This window comes from Dromiciops gliroides, chromosome 2 (genome assembly GCF_019393635.1).
Source record: "Dromiciops gliroides isolate mDroGli1 chromosome 2, mDroGli1.pri, whole genome shotgun sequence".
In the NCBI taxonomy this organism is placed as follows: domain Eukaryota; kingdom Metazoa; phylum Chordata; class Mammalia; order Microbiotheria; family Microbiotheriidae; genus Dromiciops; species Dromiciops gliroides.
In genome coordinates this window covers 430,213,847-430,235,871 of record NC_057862.1, presented here as the reverse complement: position 1 = coordinate 430,235,871, position 22,025 = coordinate 430,213,847, and the positions used below count along the sequence as shown (strand labels likewise).

The window sequence follows — 22,025 nt, the reverse complement described above, 5'->3', positions numbered from 1 at the left end:
AGAGGAATCCCCTGCACTTGTACCCATACCCAAGCCTCCTTCTACAGCCCCAAAGAGACAATAGTCATTGAAGGGAACTTGGTATACCAGAAGCCCAAGATTCACTACAAAGCAAGAGGGGAACACCCTAGATGAAACACAATTGTTTATCTCTTCCTTTTGGCAAGGGCCATGCACAACCAAAACTGCCTCCTAACATCATTGGTATCTATGACAGTTCAGAAACCCTTTCATTGTCCAGCTGTGCCTCACCTTGATGTCTGTAGGTGTCAAAGAGGAGAGGGTTCTAGGCTTGTTGAATAGTCTTGCTCCTGGAAAAGAAGACTGTGAGTCCAAAAGACATGGACCTCCCACCTGGAGTTATTCACGACAGCATGTGGCTTTTTATAAGCACCATCTGTGCCTGGAACAAATGCCTGTCCAAATAAAGAGAAAGCTGTTTAAGGTTGTTAAAGTGATGAGCAGCTCAAGAAGTAGGAAAGGGTACGTGTGTGTGTGTGTGTGTGTGTGTGTGTGTGTGTGTGTGTGTGTGTGTGTGTGTATGTTTAGAATCCCTCAGGAATGTTGCCTTCCCGGTTCAGCATAGCTCAGTGGAAAGAATTATGACTTCAGGGTCAGAGGACCTAGGTTCAAGTTCTACCTTTGACACTTACTATTTGTGTGACCTTGTATAAGTCACTTAACTTTTCTGGGTCTCAGTTTTTTTCTCTGTAAAATGAGGGGTTGGATTTACATGGCCTCTGAGGAGCCTTCCAGCTCTAGAACTATGATCCGATGATTCTATGAATTGTTAGTCTAAGTTAAAAGGCAATCCATATGTAATATATTTATTTTATTTGAGATATATTTGACATATGTTTGAGATATTTTTTTGAAAAAATTCACAGATACAAGTTGAACTAAGTGGTATTTCCCTTCCCCTTACCACACCGCTTTTGAAATTCTCTGCAATTTCTTGAAACAGTAGTCTGAAAAATGGATCCTTAAAAAGAAATGCCCATGGGCATTCTTCAAGAGTTCAATTATTTTAATGATCCTTGATTTTGTCAGAGTGGATACTCATTCCGCTGATGCAGGATGTGACGACATTTCACTTTAGGTGATCTTTGAAAGTTGCTGCCGCCAAAAAACATCATCATACTATAACCAATCTAGTGATGAGCTACTATGAGTTTAGATGGCCAGGGCCTTAGAAAATAGATGTAACCAAGGCCTGTACTTGAAGGCTTTATAGCTTGGTAAAATCTGCTACCAGTTGTTTTCTGTTGATAGAATTTTCAAGAAAGAATACCAGGTCATCTTTATACCACAATGAGGCTTTGGAGAAAGATTTTCATGGAGGTAACAAATAATAATAATAACTGCAGCTTACATGGATATTGTGATGTTGTTCAGCTGTTTCAGTCCTGTCTGACTCTGTGACCTCGTTTGGGGTTTTCTTGGTTAAGACACTGGGGTGGTTTGCCATTTCTTTTCCAGCTCATTTTACAGACAAGGAAACTGAAACAAACAGGGTTAAGTGACTTGCCCAGGGTCATGCAGCTAATAAGTGTCTGAGGTCAGATTTGAACTCCCCCCCAAAATGAATTGTTCTGACTCCAGGTCCAGTGCTCTATCCACCGCATCGCCTAGTTGCCCCTTACTTTTTTTTTTGAGGGTCAATGAGGGTTAAGTGACTTGTCCAGGGTCACACAGCTAGTAAGTGTCAAGTATCTGAGGCCTAATTTGAACTCCGGTCCTCCTGAATCCAGGTCCAGTGCTTTATCCACTTTGCCACCTAGCTGCCCCCTGCCCCTTACTTTTTCAGTTAGCTTTACAGTTGTAGCTTTATAGTTACAATTCACTTGTAAGGGTATCATGACTTTTCATTGCTGGGGCTCCATGATCTTCAACACAAGCATGCACAAGAGAATGGCTCTAGAAGAGCTTTGAAGGTGTTGTCATGGATATAATTACTTCTGGTCTTGTGTAACATAGTGTCATCATCACCTGAATTAAATACTCTGTGCTCAAGACCTTGGACAGATGACAACTTAACCTGACAGACAAAGTATCCCAGGACAGATGGGCACCACCACCATCATCACAGCTGACCTTCAAAAAGCATTATGAGGTTCCCAAAGTGCTTTATGTATACTATCTTACTTGATCCCCAAAACAACCCTATGTAACCCTACTCAAATCCATTCCATTCCATAGATAAAGAAACAGAGACAGAGAGAGGTTAAATGATTTGCTCAGGGTTAAACATCATGGCATAGTGAATAGAGAGTTCGTCTTGAAGCCAGAAGACCTGAGTTCAAGTCCTATCTCTGATACATACAGACTGTGACACTGGGCAAGTTACTTAACCTCTCAATCCTCTAGAAATAGGCAACCCTCTAAGAATATTAATTGCAGAGAAAGTTCAGGCCTGCAGTGACAAATGGACTTTTTCACCTGGTAGCTCCTTATACTGATGAAATCAAAAGTCTAATCCCCATCCTGATCTCATGGCAGATAACTGTGTAACCCTGGGCTAGTCACAACTTCCCTGGAGCTCAATTTCCTCAACCATAAAAGGAGGCAGTTGGATTATACAGCTTCAGAGGCCCTCTTGCATAAGATTTTATAATCCTAAGTGTCTAAGGCAGGGTTCAAGTCCAAGTTTTTCTGACATCAAGTCCAGCAGTTATCTTCTATCCTATATTTCTTCTAACACTTGGGAACAAAAACATAGGCACACAGGGAAAGTGTCCAAGGAACCCCATAGCCCCATTACCTCAATGTTTTCTTTTGAAGAGCTCTCTCTTCCTCTCTTCCTCCCCCCACTTTGTCTCTGTCTCTGTCTCTCTCCTATTTCAGACACAATCTATTCTCTACATTGTGGAATAATGGAACAGCCACAAACACTCACAGGTAGCCACAGAGTGAGAGAGATGCTGGTGATATTTCTGATCACGCACATGGCTAGAAGTAGGGTCCTTCAATTTTCCACTTGTTCAACTGGAAGCAGGAAGGGGTATATCAGTGTCTGCTCCAAGGAATGTCTTCTCTAGGCCAGTTCACCCACATATGGTACAGAGTCCATTATTCTTTCTACTCTATTACATTGCCTCTCATACTTGCTGAATATCGATGCCATTCTCCTGAGGAGATCATCTTTGTGCATTTCTGCTTACATGAGGGAGGCTGCCACATTTTTCTGAAGAGGTCCAATCTCATTATTTTTACTACCATCAAAAGGGAGGGAATCTGTCTACTTTCCCAGCCAAGTATGTTCTCCCCTCCCCCAGCCCATTACACAGTTTGACCCTCTACCCATTAAAGGACCTAAGAACATCAAATCAGCGATGCTTCAAGCCTAGCTCTCTACTTGTCTCTTACTTATTCCCTGAGCTTTGGGGATCAGAAGGAGTTTCCTGCAAACTTGGCCCCTGCTTACATTTCCTAAAGCTTCTTTCTGTGGAGTCACGTAATCCAATTCCCAAATCCCATCTTGGTCCTCACCTGTCCCATTTATTCCATCTTCCTTATGTGTTTTTGAGCACATAGCTGAAAAGACTAATTACTTTTACTAAGTGGGAAATTAGCCGCCCAGTTACTTCTATTATCAAGCAATTTGTTTTTCTGGAAGCTAAAAGACTCCAGATGATTTTTCTCCCCCACACCAAACAAAACCATTTCTTTCAAACCCACATAAAGTCTCCATTTTATCCCCCCCCCCCACCTCAGCCAGATTCTTTCTTTGGTGTCCAAGGTGACCAGAATATTAGCTCATCGATTTCTTTTCTCTTTTTTCTCTTTTCATGTTGAACCAACATCCCCGAGTTTACCAACAGCCCCATTTATGGCTAGAATTATTTGCTAACCATAAATGCATCATTTCTCCCACTTGCACCTTAGTGGGGCATAATATGCAAAGTTAATATTTTTTATTGCATTATTAGCAAGTTCCAAAGTATTGGGGAAAATCAAAACACTTCAGTTCTTTTCAGGCAGTTTCCCTCCCCAACTGACCAAACCTCCAGTCTTTGCCCCTGTGTTTTCTTGGAGAACTTTTCCTGGGATTTAAGTACTCTTGTACTTTGATCAAGCTTCTCAATGACATACATCTTTCATTTCATCCTGATGCTACCTTTGCTTAAGACTCAAATTCCATTTAAAACTGCAATTTCACTATCTTTTTTTTTTAAATAGCACTTTCTCATACAGATTCATTTCCATGTCCTGACATTACTAAAGCACCTCTCTTTAATATCACTCTGTACTCCCCAATGCCGATTCAGGCATTTCAGCAGGCCTGAGTATGAAAAAAAATATGTCTCCAATTGGTATGCTAGGATTAGAATTAAAAGTGACAGTCCCACAAAGCCTTGTGTGGCCTTCAGTTTAACTGACATCCCTACTCTGACTGGTGTCTTGCTATGCAGAAGCCCATGGCCCATCCTGTTAGTAAAGGTGACCCCTTTATTCATTTCTTTGCTAAGAAGCCCACTGTCTGCCCTGGGAATGCAGGTTTGGCAGTCAGGAAATCTTAGGGCTAGTATTTGGCACTGACACTCACTAGCTGTGTGACCCCAGACAAGGTTAATGGTATCTCTGAGCTTTAGCTTCCTCCTCTGTCAAATGGGGATAACCCTGACCACAAGAAAGATTTGCATTGGCTGACTTTTACAGGTACAAAGTGTCCATTTTTTAAAGTAGACGACAGAAGGATATTAAGGCGAGGGATATGGTAGAAGAGTTCTGATCCAGACTCCGCTGAGGCTCAGGGCTTATAGGCCTTGGTAGAGATCTCATGGATAGATTTTCTTTCAGTCTCTGTTTCTTCATCTCTACAGTACCTGTCCTGCTTACTGCATAGGTCTCTTATGAGATAACAGTGTCAAAATATACAATACTGGAACAGGGAGGGATTTCAGAGATTATCTTTTCTATATTATTTATTTTCTTTCTACTTATATATGACAGAAAATAAACTTCTTGAGGGCAGGATATATTTTATCCTTTTTTTAGTATCACTAAGACATTGCTTAGTACTTGGTACATAGTAGGTGCTTAATAAATGCTTGCTGTTTGATCTAATCAAATTCCTTCATTTTATATATATATATACACATAGATATACACATATACATACACATATACATATATACATATACATATACATACATACATACATACATATACATACATACATACATATATCTATATATATATAGGTAAACCGAGACTCCAAGAGATGAACTGAATCAACAGATAAAGAATTTCTCACCTGGAAGTGACCTTAGAGTGTATCTTATTCAACTTTCTTTTATGCAAAAGCCCTTTGCAGAAAGTAAAGCACTATGCAAATTCAAAATATCGTCATCATTGACAAATTTTACTTTCTTAAACCAGAGGCATTTAGGTGGTGCAGTGGATAGAGCACTGGACTTGAAGGTCAGGAAGACCTGAGTTTGAATCCAGCCTCAAACATGGTCTAACTGTGTGACCCTGGGCAAGTCACTTAACCTTGATCTGTCTCTGCTTCCTCAATTGTTAAATGGATATCATAGCACCTACCTCAGAAGCAACAACCTATAACCAACAGCCTATCTAGGATTATTGTGAGGATCAAATGAGATGACATTTATAAAGCTCTTATCACATTGATTAGTATGGTAAGTACTTAATAAATCCTTGTTCCCTTCATCTTCGTCACACAGGAATGGATATGGGAACAGACTTCCAAAGGCCACACAAAACACTATTTAGTACATTGTTGTTGTTGGTCAGTCACATCTGACTCTGTGACCCCATGGACCATACTGTGTGTGGGGTTTTCTTGGCACAGATACTGGAGCAATTTGCCATTTACTTTTCCAGTGGATTGAGGCTAATAGAGGTAAAGTGACTTACCCAGGGTCACATATCTAGTTAACTGTGTGAGGTTAGGTTTGAACTCAGGTATCTGTGACTCCAGGCATATCCACTGAGCCACATAACTGCCTAATTAGCATATTTGAGAGGCTTTATTTTGTCATGCCACATCAATCCTCTTATTAGATAGCAATAGCAACTAAAAACAAAGGTAAAAATAATTAAAATATAAATGATTCAGAACAGCCAGATGAAAAGGAGATCTTTATTTATGTTTTCACAAATATCCAGTCTCCTCAGAAAATAGAGAAAGTTTTTCCTCTGTGCCTTGTGTTCCTACTGAAAATCACAGATCCAGTAAAAGAAAAACGAAACAAAAAATTCTCCTATATTCTCCCCCTCTTTCTAACTTTCTTAGATGTGTCCAGGGAAATGAAAATAGAAACAAACAACAACAAAAATCATGAGCCATGAACAAAACATCATTGAGAAGGGGGGAGGTTTCCCTACTTCTGTGGAGGGCATCACCCTATTTCTAGGCACTTTGGCTTGTAACTAAGTCCCCCCAACCCTCACATCTGCTTGTTGCCAAGTCCTATTGATTTTACCTCCACATATCTCCAATCCATACCCTTCTCTCCTTGGATACCACTTTCACAGCTCAGGTCCTTATTACCTCTTACCTAGACAATGACAATATCCTCCTAATTGGTCTCACTGCCTCCAGCCTCTTCCTTCTCCAATCTCAGGAAATTTTATTGCTTCTAGGAAAAAATACAAATTCATCTATTTGGCATTGAAAACTTCTCCCTCTCTTTCCAGAATAATTATATGGTACTTACCCTTTGCATTCTAAACTGTGGACAAACAGGCCCGATTACTGTTCTTTACAGGGGTGTTCTAGAGTCAGCTTGAACCAGTCTAGGAGAGAGGATTGTTAAATTTTCAGTATGAGCATTTACATTTCAGAAATCAAGAACACTAAAAATTAAGGTTTGACATTGTTTTGGTGATTGTCTAGACTTAATAAAGTCATGGGGAAAATGTTAATGATGAAAATTACATTTTAAAAGGGTTATTACTACATTCTGATAAGTGGAGAGGAGACCTGATTGTTAAATATTTACCAACACACTCTTGCTTGTACATAACATTATCTCTCCCATCTTCATGACTTTGACCAGGCTGTCCACCTTGTCTGAAATGTTTTCCTTCCTTATCTTTGCCTCTTGGGATCCTTAGCTCCCTTCAAAGCTCAGCTCAAGCACCACCTTCTAGAAAAGGCAATTCCTGTTTCCCCAGTTGTTAGGGACCACCAGAATTAGTCTGAATTTATTTTTATATCTAATATACTTATTTACTTCTCTACATGTTGTGGATATCCCTTCAGTAGAGTACAAACTCTTTCAGGTCAAGGATTATTATACTTTTACTTTTGCTTCTCTTAGACTCAGTACACATAGTAGGAACACAGTATGGTACCTAGGAGGTACCTAAAAACACTTGCTAAATTGAATTGAGTTGAATTAATCATTGCTGACAATCAAAGGTAAGATTTTCTGAAGAAAACAAAAAGGATTAGGGATGTAAGCAGCTGGTTAAGAAGATGGTCTCTGACAATATGATTTGGGTTTCTGGACAATAGTTTAAGATATAGTGATGATTGTGAATTCTCTGTGGACAAGGACTATCTTTTTGTTTTATCCCCAGCACTTAGCACAGTGCCTAGCACATAGAAGGTAGTAAATAAGTATTGATTAATTGATTGATTGATTGATTGAACGAATTAATAACACTCGGGTAGATTTCTAAATATGTATATATATACATACATGTTCATATACATACACATATTGTGTCAAGATAATAGAATGTGATAGATGAGATTTAGCAGATACTCAGGGGCCCACCTGGAGACTGGTTTAAACTGATTGAATTGGATAAGGTAACTGACTGCTGACTGGCTTACTGGCTTACTAGTTAAGCACATCTGGCTGGTACTTAAGGGTACTTAATGAATTTGAATGACACTAGCCAATCAGCTTGAAGAACCTCCCATTTCTGGGAGGGGAAGATGAAGCAGGAAGCAGATGCTGGGGCCTGGCTCCTGCTTCTTTGGCTACAAGAGATCAGTGTGGTGGCAGAGGACTTCAGAAGTGGGAGCATGGGAAGATTAAGATTGCCAGGTTATAGGAAATCTGTTCTCAATCTTTCTCTTTCTTTTACTATCTTTCAATAAACTCTTAAAAAACCTAAACTTGTTTATCAGTGATTTTAGTCAGTTTCCCCCCAAAACTGGGGGGGGACAGATTAGAACCCACATTTAGAATTTTAAATTATACAATATGCAGATAAGCAGATGTATATATCTGCATGTCGATATGTGTGTATGTTTGTGTATATGTGTGCATATATGTATGCACACATATTTATTGGAGCTTTGAGAAACTGATCCATGAGAATTTCTTGAACCTGAAAAGGAAGGAGGAGATAGGAAAAATGCCCACATATATCTGTTAAACCAGATATCATTGAATAGCAGGTATAGCCTAGGAAGAATAGTGATGTAAAGGCCAAGCATTTCATAGAAGACAATATCCAAGAAGAAATCCTGCAACAAAACTATGGATAAAGCTAAGAGAGAATTCTTAGTAACCTTCATGGCTTTGTAGCACTTGACCAAACTTTACTTGTAGCCTTAGTTGGAGAGAGCATGAGGCTGATGAGATCAAGGTCATAGATCTGAATTCCCTGATAGGACATTTAGTTTTGTTGGTTATTGTGACTGCACTATTCCATTTAATATGAGGCAGGAATGCTCCAGGTTTTGTGGGGAGCCATGAGGAAGAGTATGGATGACTGTCCAATCGATACTCACAACTCTAAACACAGCTCAGAATGCATGCTGTACTGGTGGTAAGTCATCTTCATATAAGAAGGATGCCAAATTCACAAAAGTAAAGGCTCAGTCTCGGTCTTTGCTAACCTAGATGGATAACCACCTGTCAAGGAGTTTGTAGAAGTGATTCATGCATAAATTGCATGAGATACCTTTAAAAGTCCCTTTGTGTTCTTAGATTCTATGTTACTAGACACACAAGAAATTCACAGCCCAAGGAGGAGATGGTTGTAACCTGGAAAGTACAAAGTGGAATATGAAGTCTAGTAGCAGGAAGAAAATAGCAAAGGTGGTCAATTTGGTTTAATTAGATTAAACCTTTCTGGTAATTGTATTTCTGCCTAGGACTGTTGCTATAGTGCAGAGGACAGCTAGCTGAGTGTGGATTCTATTTTCATTAAAGCATGACGTTGAATTTGTGACTTACCAGTCAAGGGCAGCAGAGGGAGCCAGTGCCATGTCCTAGGAAAATGGTAACTTGATCAATAAATTTAGCCTCATCCTCCTTCAGTGGGACAGAGAGTATTAAGATCAGGAAAGGTCAAAGTGGCATCTAAAGTCTATCAGTAAGAAGAGGAGAGAAAAAAGTAGTTAATTAGATTTAATTAGATAAAGCCTTATTGGTAATTGCATTTCTGCTTTATACCCTCCACAAAAGACTGCTAGAGGAAGCTTCTGTTTGCATTAGGGCTTGGCAAGAATCCAATCATTGCAAATTAAAGGTAGCTAAGCAGTTACCTTACATCTCGGAGGAAAAGATCATAATGTATAATTTAAGATGGGCACAGGAACTCTTAGAGACAGAACACAAAGCCATCCTCCTCCTCCCCCCGCCCCTCAGTTCACTACAAGAATTAGGCATGAGAGCTACCAACAAGAAAAATAGAGAACTGAGGTTATTGTTACTAGTAAATATGGAGGACATGGAAAATTTTGCCATGACCTAAAGACAATGTTTTGTTGTGTTCTTTACAATAGCTATGTATCCCAGGGCTATGTACTGGGTCCAATTCTCTTTTCTCTATACACTTTCTCTCTCCATGGCTTTAACTGTCACATTTATATAGTAGGTTCTCAAATGTACATATCAAGTTCTTTTCTATTATCTTAACCTTGACATCTTTGCCTGGAATAGACATCTCACTGCTGAGTCACAAAGATATGGATTGAAGTCTTGCTTTGATATCTACTGTCTGTGTGACTGCGGGTAAGTCACTTAAGCTCTTATTGTCCCAAGAAACTTTCTAAGACTACAAGTTTCCAAGAACATGTCAAATTTCATTGGTAGAAAAAATTCCTCACTAGGAGCTCTCTATGCTGATTAAATTACAAATTCATTAATAAAAACCCTCTCACTCTAAATCCTCTTCTTTTCTTAATTTTACCCTTTCTGTCAAGGTTAATTAAAAAAATTAAATGAAAATAATGAGCATACATTCTCTTTAAAAAGGAGAGGAAGAGTAAAACCTGCCTGGTATGGGGGAAGAAAGAACTGAAAATGGAAAAAGGGAAAGGGAATTGCCTGCATATATCTGTCAATCCAGGTACCAATTTGAGTAACGAGTAAAAGCTAGGAAGAACAGCTATAGAAAGTACAATTTATTGAAGACAATATCCAAGAAGAGACTTCTCAGGAAAACTTATTGCCTCAGATATAGATGTATTAATACATGAAAGGGTGTGATAAACCGAGTGAACTTGACATCATAAAACTTGGAAACAAACTCAAACTCATGAAGCATGACTGAAACTTGGTAGGATTCAACTTGTGACTAGAATATGGCTATGAAGGGGTCTACCTTATTCTAAGGGAAAAGAATAGCTAAAAGCCATAGTTATTGAGTCATACTTATAGAAGAGATACTGCTGTGAGGAAATATAGGAATTGAGTTGGGGGGGAGGGAAATGTTGATGAATATTTTAGATTAGGATCATGAATAAATAAGAACAAATATTATCATGCGAATGTACTACAGACCACCTGGATGGAAGGAAGAGATGGATAATGATTTCAGGAAGTGTATTTTAAATGTGGCACGCATGTATGATATAGGGGCAGGCATTTCAAACACTCAGCAATTGCTGGAGCTTTCTGGAAAAGGAAGTGAATCTGTTACATTTATTATTTTTAATGATAATTTAATTCATAAAAAAAGGTAAATGGGATAATAAGGGAAACTGACATTCTGGACCTGATGCTGAATAACAAGGTGTGAAAGGTGCTAACGCAAAAATGATGAGAGCGATCATTGCACCTCACAATTTGTGATAAAGAAAGTAAAGACAGCTGGAAACTCTTCAATGTACACCCTAAATTTCTGGACAGTAGATTTCAAAGAATTCAAAAAAGGGATAGATAAGCTACCAGGACTCAAAATTCTATAAGGGAAGTTGACTCAAGGAGAGGAAGCTCTCAAAAGTGAAATACTGAAGAAAAAGCAAATGAAAGGGAGAGCTGTCTAAAGAGAATGATGTTTATGTGCAAGGGGCTCATCAGCCACTTAGATTTTAAGAAGGCATGTATAAAAAATGAAAGCAAGTGAAAGTAATAGGGGATGAGTACAAAAGGTGGCATTATCCTATAAGAATAATGTCAGCATCACTAAAGCTCAGAAGGAACTGAATTTGACCATGAATTCTAAGGAAGACAAAAATATATATCATTTTTTGAAAAAAGACATGTTGAGAGTAGGAGGAAGAGCAAAGGACAAGATAAGACTGCTTCTGAGAGTGGATGGGACAATGATAACAGATAATAAAGATAAGGATAGGAGGCAGTACTATTCAATGCATCTGTTTTCTCTGTCAAGGAGAATGATCTTTGGACTGGGAAGAACAGAATTAAATAGGGTGCTGAAATCTAAGATAAGTGAGAAACTCGTTAAAAAAAAAACCACCTATTTTTCCTTAATGAGTTCGAGTCATCACCAATTACAGCCCAGGGTAATGTAAAAAATGAATAGATTTGATTGCTGAATGACTATAAGTGATCCCTGAAAAATGGTAGACAATAGCAGTGGTATTGAAAGACTGGAGGAAGACTAATGTTTCAATTTTCAAAGGAAGGGAGTAGTAAGTAGTCTACACATTTGGGGCTAGTATATTTCACTTTGATTCCTGATAAAATTAATAATCATAATATATTGCTTTAAAGCCTTCATACCTTTCCATGGTGCATCTCATTTGAGCCTTACAATCACATTATGTGATAGGTATTACTGATATTATTATTCCAATTATACAGATGAGGAAATTGAGACTCAGAGAGGTTAAATAATTTTCCCACAGTGACATATCTAGTACACCTCAGAGGTGAACTTGAACTCGAGTATCCTTACATCCTAGTTTGGCAGTTAGGTGGCACAGTGGATAGAGTACTGGGCCTGAAGTTAGGAAGACCTGAGTTCAAATCTGACCTCAGTTACTTATTAGCTGTTTGACCCTGGGCAAGTCATTTAACCCTGTTTGTCTCAGTTTCCTCAACTGTAAAATGAACTGGAGAAGGAAATGGGAAACTACTCCAGTATCTTTGTCAAAGAAACCCTAAATGGGGTCGTGAAGAGTTGGACATGACTGAAACTACTCAACAACATCATCATTATCATCAACAGCAACAACAACATTCCTAATTTTGATTCTAGTAAATTATACAGTGTGCCAAAGGGCAGCTAGGTGGCATAGTGGATAAAGCACCGGCCCTGGATTTAGGAGGACCTGAGTTCAAATCCAGCCTCAGACACTTAACACTTACTAGCTGTGTGACTCTGGACAAGTCACTTAACCCCAATTGCCTCACTAAAAAAACAAAACAAAACAAAAAAAATACAGTGTGCCATGCTACCTCTAGAAGAGTAGTCTTGAAAGGAAAGGTTTATAAGTATTTAGAAAGAGAAATAATCACTAAGAGTCAGCAGGGCTTTATCAAGAACAGGTCATGTCAGATCAATAGTGCCATTTACTTTTTTGACTATTGATAGACTGGGAGATAATATAGACTTAATATCTAGAATACTAAGCATATCAGCTTGTTATTTAGTATGTCCAGAAAACAGAAAAATATTTGGTAAAATATTTGATGATATCCATCTAGCACAGAAAGGTGTGGGATAGAGGAGGGCATTTTCACTGGCCATGCCCAATGCCAAGGAATCTCCTTCTCCTCATCTCCATCTCCTGCCCTCCCTGGCTTCCTTCAACTGACAGCTAAAATCCCACCTTTTGCAAGAAACCTTTTCTGATCTCCCTTAATGCCAGTGCCTTCCCACTATTGATTATCTCTGATTTATCCTGTATATATCATGTTATATACAGCTGTTTGCATGTGGTCTCCCCATTAGACTATGACCTCCTAGAGAGAAGGGGCTTTGTCTTTCTGTATATTCTTAGCACTTAGCATAGGGCCTGGAACTTTGGAGGTGCTTAATAAATGCTGGACTACTGACTGATAGTATAATGGGGGTTGATTCAGAATGGATTGAATGATAGGACCTGAAGAATAAAAACTAATGACTTGATCTTAACTTGGATGGAGGTCACTTAATTAGTGTCCCAGGGATCTACTCTTGGCCTTGTACCTTAACATTTTTAGCAGTGACGTAAATGAAAATGCTTTTCAAATATGCAGATGACATGTAGGCCAAAGGCGGTAGGGTGTTACCTAGCATGTTAGATACTAGGGACAAGATCCAAAGGCAACTTAACAGGTTAGAATGATGGGCTGAATCCAAGAAGATGAAAGTGAATAGAGATGACACTAAAATTCTATGCCTGGGTTAAAAAAACCAAAACAACAAACTCCATTAATACAGGAATGGGAGGGGATGGCTAAACAAGAAAAACAATCTAGTGATTTCAGTGAACTGAAAGCTTAAGTTGAGTCAGCAATGTGTCATGGCAGCCAAGGAAGACAGTAGGATCTCAATTAATATTTTTTTTTGGTGAGGCAATTGGGGTTAAATGACTTGCCCAGGGTCACACAGCTAGTAAGTGTTAAGTGTCTGAGGCCGGATTTGAACTCAGGTCCTCCTGACTCCAGGGCCAGTGCTCTATCCACTGTGCCACCTAGCCGTCCCAGATCTCAATTAATATTAAGAAGGAAAAGTGTGCAGAAAAAATGTGATACATAAAGTAGGTATGATTTCATCTGTATTTGAAAATCCCATGTGGGAACTCCCTAGCATCATAGATTTATAGCTGGAAGAGACCACAGACTTCAATCACTGAGGCCCAGAAAAGCTAAGTGTTTTGCCCAATGTTGCACAGATCATAAGTAGCAGAGCCAGGATTTGTACCTAGGTCCCTGACCCCAGGTTCATTATTCTTTGCATATGGCACTTTGCCTCTTAAGTAGAATATAGTTGCAGAGTGCAACTTGCTTATTCTATAGCAGATAAGACTTAGGGAGTTTTCTGAGGTACACAGAGGTTTAAATGATTCAACAAAGCAGCTAGGTGGCCCAGTGGATAAGGTGCTTGACCTGGAGTCAGAAAGATCTGAGTTCAAATCCAGCCTCATATACTAATCGCTCTTCTCCATTACAGTCTTTTAAATAAAAAATTGAATGTAGCTAACTCAGCTTCCCTAAGCCATTCTTTTCTTAGGTCGAATATCCTTAGTGTCTTCAACTGATCCCTATACAGCATGGTCTCTAATTCCTCTACCTGGTTACTCTGCTCCAGCCCATCAATGTTTCACTAGGTTTGTGACCTTAGGCAAGTCACTTAATCGCTATCTACCTCAGTTTCCTCATCTGTAAAGTAAGAATGATAGCACTTTTCTCCCAGAGTTATTGTGAGGATAAAATGAGAAAATATTTGTATTATTATTTGTATTGTTATTATTATTATTATTTTGTTCTGATAAGACCACATCTGATATATTGTGTTTATGTTCATTTCTTGGTATGTTTTAGGAAAGACATTGACAGGCTAGAGTACATTTAGAGCAGAATGACCAAGTAAAGGGACTGGAGATCATGCCATATACGTATGCTAAAGGTACCAGGGATCTTTGGTCTAAAGAAGAGAAGGTTTAGGGAGGTGATGGTAGTTGTGTTCAATTTTTAATTTGAAGGACTATGATGGAAAAGAGTGATTAGATTTGCTTTTAGGTACCAGCTCTGCCACTTAGTAAAGGTCCTTCACCTTAGGCTAGTGCCCTCATTTCACTAAGCCTGTTTCTCCATAAGTCTAGTAAGGATATTAATATTTTCTAGGCTGACCTCACAGGTGTTGTGAGGATCGAATGAAATAAGATATATAAAGGACTTTGTAAATGGGTGATGTTCTACAAGTGTGAGGAATTATTATTTCTGTCTAAAACTAATACTGATAAAGCTAATAAAAATAGTGCTAATAAAATAATATGGCAAAGTGCTTTATTTATACCTTATCTTATTTTATTCTCATCAAAACTGTGATATAGGTGCTACATTTATTCCTGTCTTGCAGATGAGAAAACTGAGGCTGAAAGAGTTTGAGCACCTTGCCCAGGGTCTCCTAAGTTACAGTATTAAGTATATGAGGTTAGATCTAACTTAGGGCCTTCTGAACGCCTCCACGTCCTAATACTCTGTCCAATATCCCTGCCAGGCTGCTTCCTTCATCGTGCACTGACCATTTGACATCACCCAAATTAAAGCCAGTCCTGCACAATTTTGTTCTTTCTTCACCTTGTGCAGTTGTTTAGAAATTCTTTTTGCCGGTGGCTCTAACTCATGCTGTGTAAAGTGTAATTCATAGTACAGGCCAGGCTACAGAGACTACTTGCTTTGCAAATCCAATTAGGCCCCATTGGGGGAAAAAGATGTAACAATTTGAGCAATTCATCTCACTTTTAGCAAGATAACACACCCATGATGGTGATGTATAAATCTGAACCAAGACAAGATGCATGTACCAGCCAGACAAGTCCATTAAAAGAACCAATCTGAGTCGGTATCCCCACAGATACTGGGTCTACCATCTTCAACCCATCACTAGGATGAATGATTTCTAGTTTTGACTGAAATTGGGTAAGATATATTAGAATAGTTCTTGGCCACTGGAAACAATATGTATTGCTATGTGTTTATATTCTAGTCACAGGATTATAGGACCTCACACTAAGAATGGAAGGGATCTTAGAGGTCATCTAAAGAGTCCCATGTCACATTTTTAGATGGAGAAACTGAGGCCCAGAGCAGCAAAATAACTTGCCCATGGTCACAAAAATAGTGCCACTCTTTATAAAAGACCATAGGATCTTAGTACTGGAAGGGACTTCAGAGGTCATTGAATCCAATGCTGAATTTTATAAAATGGGTAAACTGAGGCCAAGAACAGTTAAGTGCCCAAGGTCACAAAAATAACAATAACTAGGATTGAGGTCCTGGAAAGGATTTCAGAGGTCATCTATTCCAAGTACTACCTGAAACCCAGAAGTTCACCCTGAGATCCCTGACAAGTAATCATGTAGCCTTTGCTTGAAGACCTTTACCCCTTGAGGCAGGTCTCTTTTACTGGACAACCCTCATTATTTGGATGTTTTCCTTTATCCATTGGTTCTAGTTTTGCCTTCTGGGGAATACCAAAGTAGGTCTCACTTTTCCATATGTTAACTTGTCAAATATTTGATGACAGCTCATCTCCCACTTAAGTCTTCTCTTTTCCCTGATAAACATTCCCATTTCTTTCCATCATGGTTTTCAATTCTTTCACCATAGGAATGGTGGTCAGTGGGAAATCTGCTTTCATGGTGCATTAAGTGCTGAGTTTGGACAGAATGGAGTGATTTGCATCCCTGCCCTAAGTCCAGCTGAGCACTTACAAGCAGCAGAGATTCAAAGAGCAGATTAGGGCATATAGATTCATTTTAAATTATGATATGGTAGATTTCCATCTGCTATCCCAAGTCTCACATCAAGAAGCACTTAGAGGGGACAGCTAGGTGGCACAGTGGATAAAGCACCAACCCTGGATTCAGGAGGACTTGAGTTCAAATCCAGCCTTAGACACTCGACATTTACTAGCTGTGTGACCTTGGGCAAGTCACTTAACCTTCATTGCCCCACAAAAAAAGCACTTAGAGATCCAAAGGTTTCCCGAAGAAATAAGAATACTTCCAGAATTATTTCTCCCTCCCCTCCTTAGTTCTTCTCATGAAATTTCCTATGTGTGAAAGATATCCCCATTTTACAGATGAGGAAACTAAGTTCTAGAACAGGGAAATGAAATGTCACACACCAAGCTATCCCATTGCATCAAACTAACAGAGATCTAATAGGTTACTCACTGAGACCCTTCCTCTTTTAGTCCCTCCCACCTATTGATCACCACTAGACCTAAGAGAGAGTGATTGATTCTTGGTGCAAAAAAGTAACATAGCTATGGTTAACAAGGTAGATTCATTCCCATGTGATGCTCAGTACCGCCCCCCAACCCACATTACTTCCTCTGTCTGGGTCCCCAGATAAACTGCCTGCCTTTCTCTTGTTTGTAGGATATTTGTCTCCCTCAGAGCAGTGTCTGCATGCACAGATCTACACACTCACATCTGTCTCTATCGAAATGTCCAAATCTATCTCCACTGCTATTGAGATCTGTATTTGGCTGCAGCAACATCCCCTCCAGGATGGGAATGCATTAGCAACAATACATAGAGCTCCTGGTCTCCCAAATCAATCCCCTTCTGGGCTTAATTTAGGGCAGCAACTTGCACGTCTATTTGTGTGACTGCTCCCATTTTGTAAATGTAACAGCAGAGATGGGCAGAAAATCACCACCCAGAACCCCAGATGTTCTTCTGATAAATGGGGGCTTGCAGCAGCTTGGTTTCCCTGAATCTAATCTATGTATCCACAAGCAATAATGCAGGGAAGCCTGGAGTACTACAAAGCTTGCTGAGGAAATAATGAAGTATATCTTTCTTCCCAAGTGGTAGGAAGACGAAGGAAAGTAGAAAACCATATGGGGTTTCTAGAGGGAAAAGGAACTAGATGGATCTGTTGACAAAGCAAGATTTGCCTGAATTTATGAGAGAATAGATTTGCATAGCTCATATTTTCTCTTCAGTACTGTGAAAAAAGTCTCTTAGAAACTTGGTAAAGAGTGACTGGAGATCAGAAATTGAGCATACTAAGAATGATGCTTATGCCCCAATAAAGCCTGGGGCTGTTTACCTCACACATATTAAAGTGAGAGGACAAGACACAGCTTAGGCCCACCTAATGACATTCCCTCATTTTGCAGAGGAAGAAGTTGGAAGCCAGAGACATTAAGTGACTTGCCCTAGGTCATAGACATGGGAAACATGGGAGGTGGCATATGAACCTAGGCCTGAACTCTGAATCTAGAGCCAGTGCTTTTTCCACTGAAGCAACGATACTTCCATATAAAAGATCCTCTACACAAATCAAAACAACTCTGAGGTGTTGCATCATATTCAGCAAACTGTCCAAGATTTCAAAAGATTAGAGTAATTAATCTTAGAATGGTTGTGGAAAGATGGGTATATACATGCATTGTAGGTAGAGTTGTGCATTAGTCCAACCATTCTGGAAAGCATTTTAGAATTATGCACAGAAGGTAACTGAAATGTTCTTAATGTTGGGTTTTTTTTTGTGTGTAGGGGGGGCAATGAGGGTTAAGTGACTTGCCCAGGGTCACACAGCTAGTAAGTGTCAAGTGTTGGAGGCCAGATTTGAACTCAGGTTCTCCTGAATTCAGGGCCAGTGTTTTATCCACTGGGCCACTTAGCTGCCCCATATTCATAACTTTTGACCCAGAAATTCCACTTCTAAGAATATGCCCCCAAAATGTAAATGACCAAAAGAAATGTCCTATAAATACCAAAATATATATAGCAGCTTTTCTTGAAGTAGTAAAAAACTGGAAATAAAATAGATGCCCATCAGTTGGGGAATAGCAATAGATGTGGTAAATAAGAGAATATTACTGTGATGTAAGAAATTATGAATATGATGAGTAAAGAGAATGGAAAATTTTATAATAACTGATACAAAGGGAGATAAGCAGAACCAGGAAAATAATCTAAATAATGATTACAACAATCTACAGAGAATTCTTCCTTCCATTTGGATATTCCACAAGGCATGCTCAACAATGTGAGCAGTACCTTTAGTGAGCATCTATCTATCTATTTTATGTTAATAATCAAAAGGTCATTATCTCTGTGGTTGCATTTTTAAGGGCTCTTAATATAGGAATGAAAGGCTATTAGAGTGGAGCATTTGAGGATATGGTTTTCATTTATTGCATCAAATGCCTTTCTGTAATCAGCAAATAATAAACACTGTGGGACCTTGTATTTTCTGCACCTTTCCATCAGTTGGGTGACTGTAAAGGTGTGGTTTGCTATCAAGGTCTATTTTTAAAAGCCTACCTGTTCCTGTTCATATTTTTACCAAGAATACCTCATTTACATGTAGCACAGCCTTACAAAAATTTTTATAAAGGTAAAAACATAGATGTGTGGGTCAGGAGTTGCTAGAATGCTTTATACACTCTTTGGGGGTACAATACTCTCTATGAATTTTGTATTCTTTTGGTATCTTCCCTCCTTGAGATAATCTCATGAAGCAATCTCTGAATGTTGTTAAGATTTGTTTGCTTTGAGTATGGATTTCTTTTTTTTTACATTGATGGAAAAATCTCTTGGATACTTAATGTAGACAAGAAGATTAAGTTAGTAAGTGCACTTATAAGCATCAGTTTTAAAATTATATTGACTTAGATACTTCACTTTTATTGGATTGGGTTCTTCTTCAATTGGGGAAGACTGCATTGTAGCCACAGCCTTTCATCTTGTGTAACCAAGAATTCCCATAATGCTTGTCCATTTCTTCCCATAATTTCTCATCCTTCTTCTATATGTTTTGATAGCCCAGGGATAGCAATGATACACATAGACTATTAGTTACATGACAGGTTTGCATCCATTTCTGATCATACAACTTTATGATGATATAGCCTAATCTACTCCTCTGATGCAATTCTTTGTATTCTACAGCTGTCTGCTCAAACCACCCACGTACATCTATGTTGTATTTTTTGTAAACTTCAGCTTTAATTCTTGTGAAACTGTATTCCATGACTTGTAGCCATGCAGAACCACTAGAACATTGATGTTCAATATATACATACATATATGTATGCGTGTCTGTATATGTGTATATGTATATGTATAGACACATGTGCATACAAAGATATGTATGCATATACATACACACTTATAAAATCTGTGTGTATGTATATATGTATGTATAATTTTATTTTAGGGAGAGTTTTCAAGTCACTGAAATTCTCACTGTAAATGAAAAATTTTTCATAAATTTAATTGTTGTTGTTTAATCATTTCAGTAATTTCCAACTCTTCATGACCACATTTAAGGTTTTCTAGGCAAAGATACTAGAGTGGTTTGCCATTTTCTTCAGCAGCTCATTTTACAGTTGGAGAAAATGAGTCAAACAGGGCTAAGTAACTTTCCTAGCTAGTAAGTGACCGAGGTCAGATTTGAACTCACAAAGATGAATTTTTCTGATTTCCAGACCCAGTGTACTGTTGTGCCACCTAGCTGCCCACATTGATGTATGTATTGGGCCATATGTCTAATGTCTCAGTGGCTTCTCATTTACAGTTTTTCATAAGCATGAGAAACTGGGCATCTTCTGTTTCTCAAAACTGAGCTATATTTTCCAATATAATTCTCACTATGCTCCTTATGCCCATCTCTGTATCAAAGCCACTGCAATCAAAGGATGCAAAGACTTGATCTGGAGAATATTGTCAAATTCTCCATAGGCTAGTCCTTTCATCTTTCCTCATCTGTAAAATGGGGATAATAATAGCACCTGCCTTCCAGGGTTGTTGTAAGAATCAAATGAGATAGTATTTATAAAGCTCTATATAAATGTTAGCTATTATTATTGATTTCTCTGTCTCTTCATCTTCTGCAACAGATGTGGTGCAGAAGCTCCAATTAGGTACATGGTGATCTTTTTGCTTAGGCTCAGCATGAGCACTACAAGGTGAGACTATCTCATGAAATGATGATTCTTGTTGCCTTTGGGAATATAATGATACTAACTGCACCAACTCCTTTATCTTTGTCTCCTGAGAGAACCTGTGAAAAATTCTCTAATTTAGCTGCAACTCTTTTTATCTTTTGGGTTAGTTTATGTGAGAATTTCATTATTGATGTGGTACAGCACTTCTAGTTGTAACTCAATTCATTGGCTATTAGACAAAGATCTCACATTTAGAGTATTTACAGTTAAGTTAATGTTTTAGTCAGTCTAAAAAATGTGTGATCCTTAGCACCTTCTGCCTTTCCCCCTCTTCCATTACTCCACTGTCACTATAGAAAGAAAAGAGGAAAAGATGGTGCAAAGAGCCATTTTCCAATTTCATTTGTTTCATAGGTTGCCATGATAAAAATATATATATATATATATATATATATATATATATATATATATATATATTACCTAGTCGCTAGCCTGTTGGAAATTCTTAGCTAGATTGGTCCTTGGACAACAGATTCAGTATATGTCACTGATACTGTAATCAAAGCTATTTGGGAATAATAGAACTCATGTCTAGATTTTGAGAACCCAGGGGACACCTGCACACTACAGTGTGACACTCAAAACTTTGTGGAACATTTCATCATCACACAGCATTATACAGTAGAAAGAGTCTTGCTCTCAAGTCAGAGGTTGTTGTTGCTCAGTTATTCAGTCATTTTTGACTCTTCATGACCCCATGGACCATAGTACACCAGGTCCTTTTATCCTGCACTATCTCTCAAAGTCTGCCCAAACTCATGTTTGCTGCTTCTATGATGTTCTCTATTCATCTTATCCTCTGCTGTCCCCTTCTCTTTTTTTCCTTTAATCTTTTCCAACATCAGGGTCTTTTCCAATGAGTCTAATCTTCTCATCATGTTGCCAAACTATTTAAGTTTCAGTTTCAGTATCTGACCTTCCAGTGAATAGTTTGAATTATATTTTATTTTTTCCAATTACATTTGAAGATAGTTTTCAACATTCATTTTTGTAAGATTTTGAGTTCCAAATTTTTCCCTCTTCCTCTCTTCTCTCCCGCCACCCAAGATAGCAAGCAATCTGATATAGATTATACAGCACAATCATGTTAAACATATTTCCATGTAAGTCACATTGTAGAAGAAGAATTAGAACAAAAGGGAAAAACAAAAGAAAGAGGAAACAAACAAAAAAACCCAACAAAAGTGAAAATAGCATGCTTTGATGTGCATTCAGAC

The 22,025-nt window shown here is 38.5% G+C and overlaps 1 long non-coding RNA gene across 1 annotated transcript in view; it reads right to left on the bottom strand.

Moving 5' to 3' along the window:
* Nucleotides 1-258: 258 nt before the first annotated feature.
* LOC122742262 overlaps nucleotides 259-22,025 on the bottom strand; it is a 35,074-nt gene continuing 13,307 nt past the window's right edge. Inside the window, exons 2-4 of the long non-coding RNA XR_006354909.1 lie at nucleotides 9,171-9,303; nucleotides 6,687-6,765; nucleotides 259-416 (exon numbers count right to left, since the gene is read on the bottom strand). This is a non-coding gene — a long non-coding RNA (uncharacterized LOC122742262). The remainder of the gene's footprint in view (nucleotides 417-6,686; nucleotides 6,766-9,170; nucleotides 9,304-22,025) is intronic.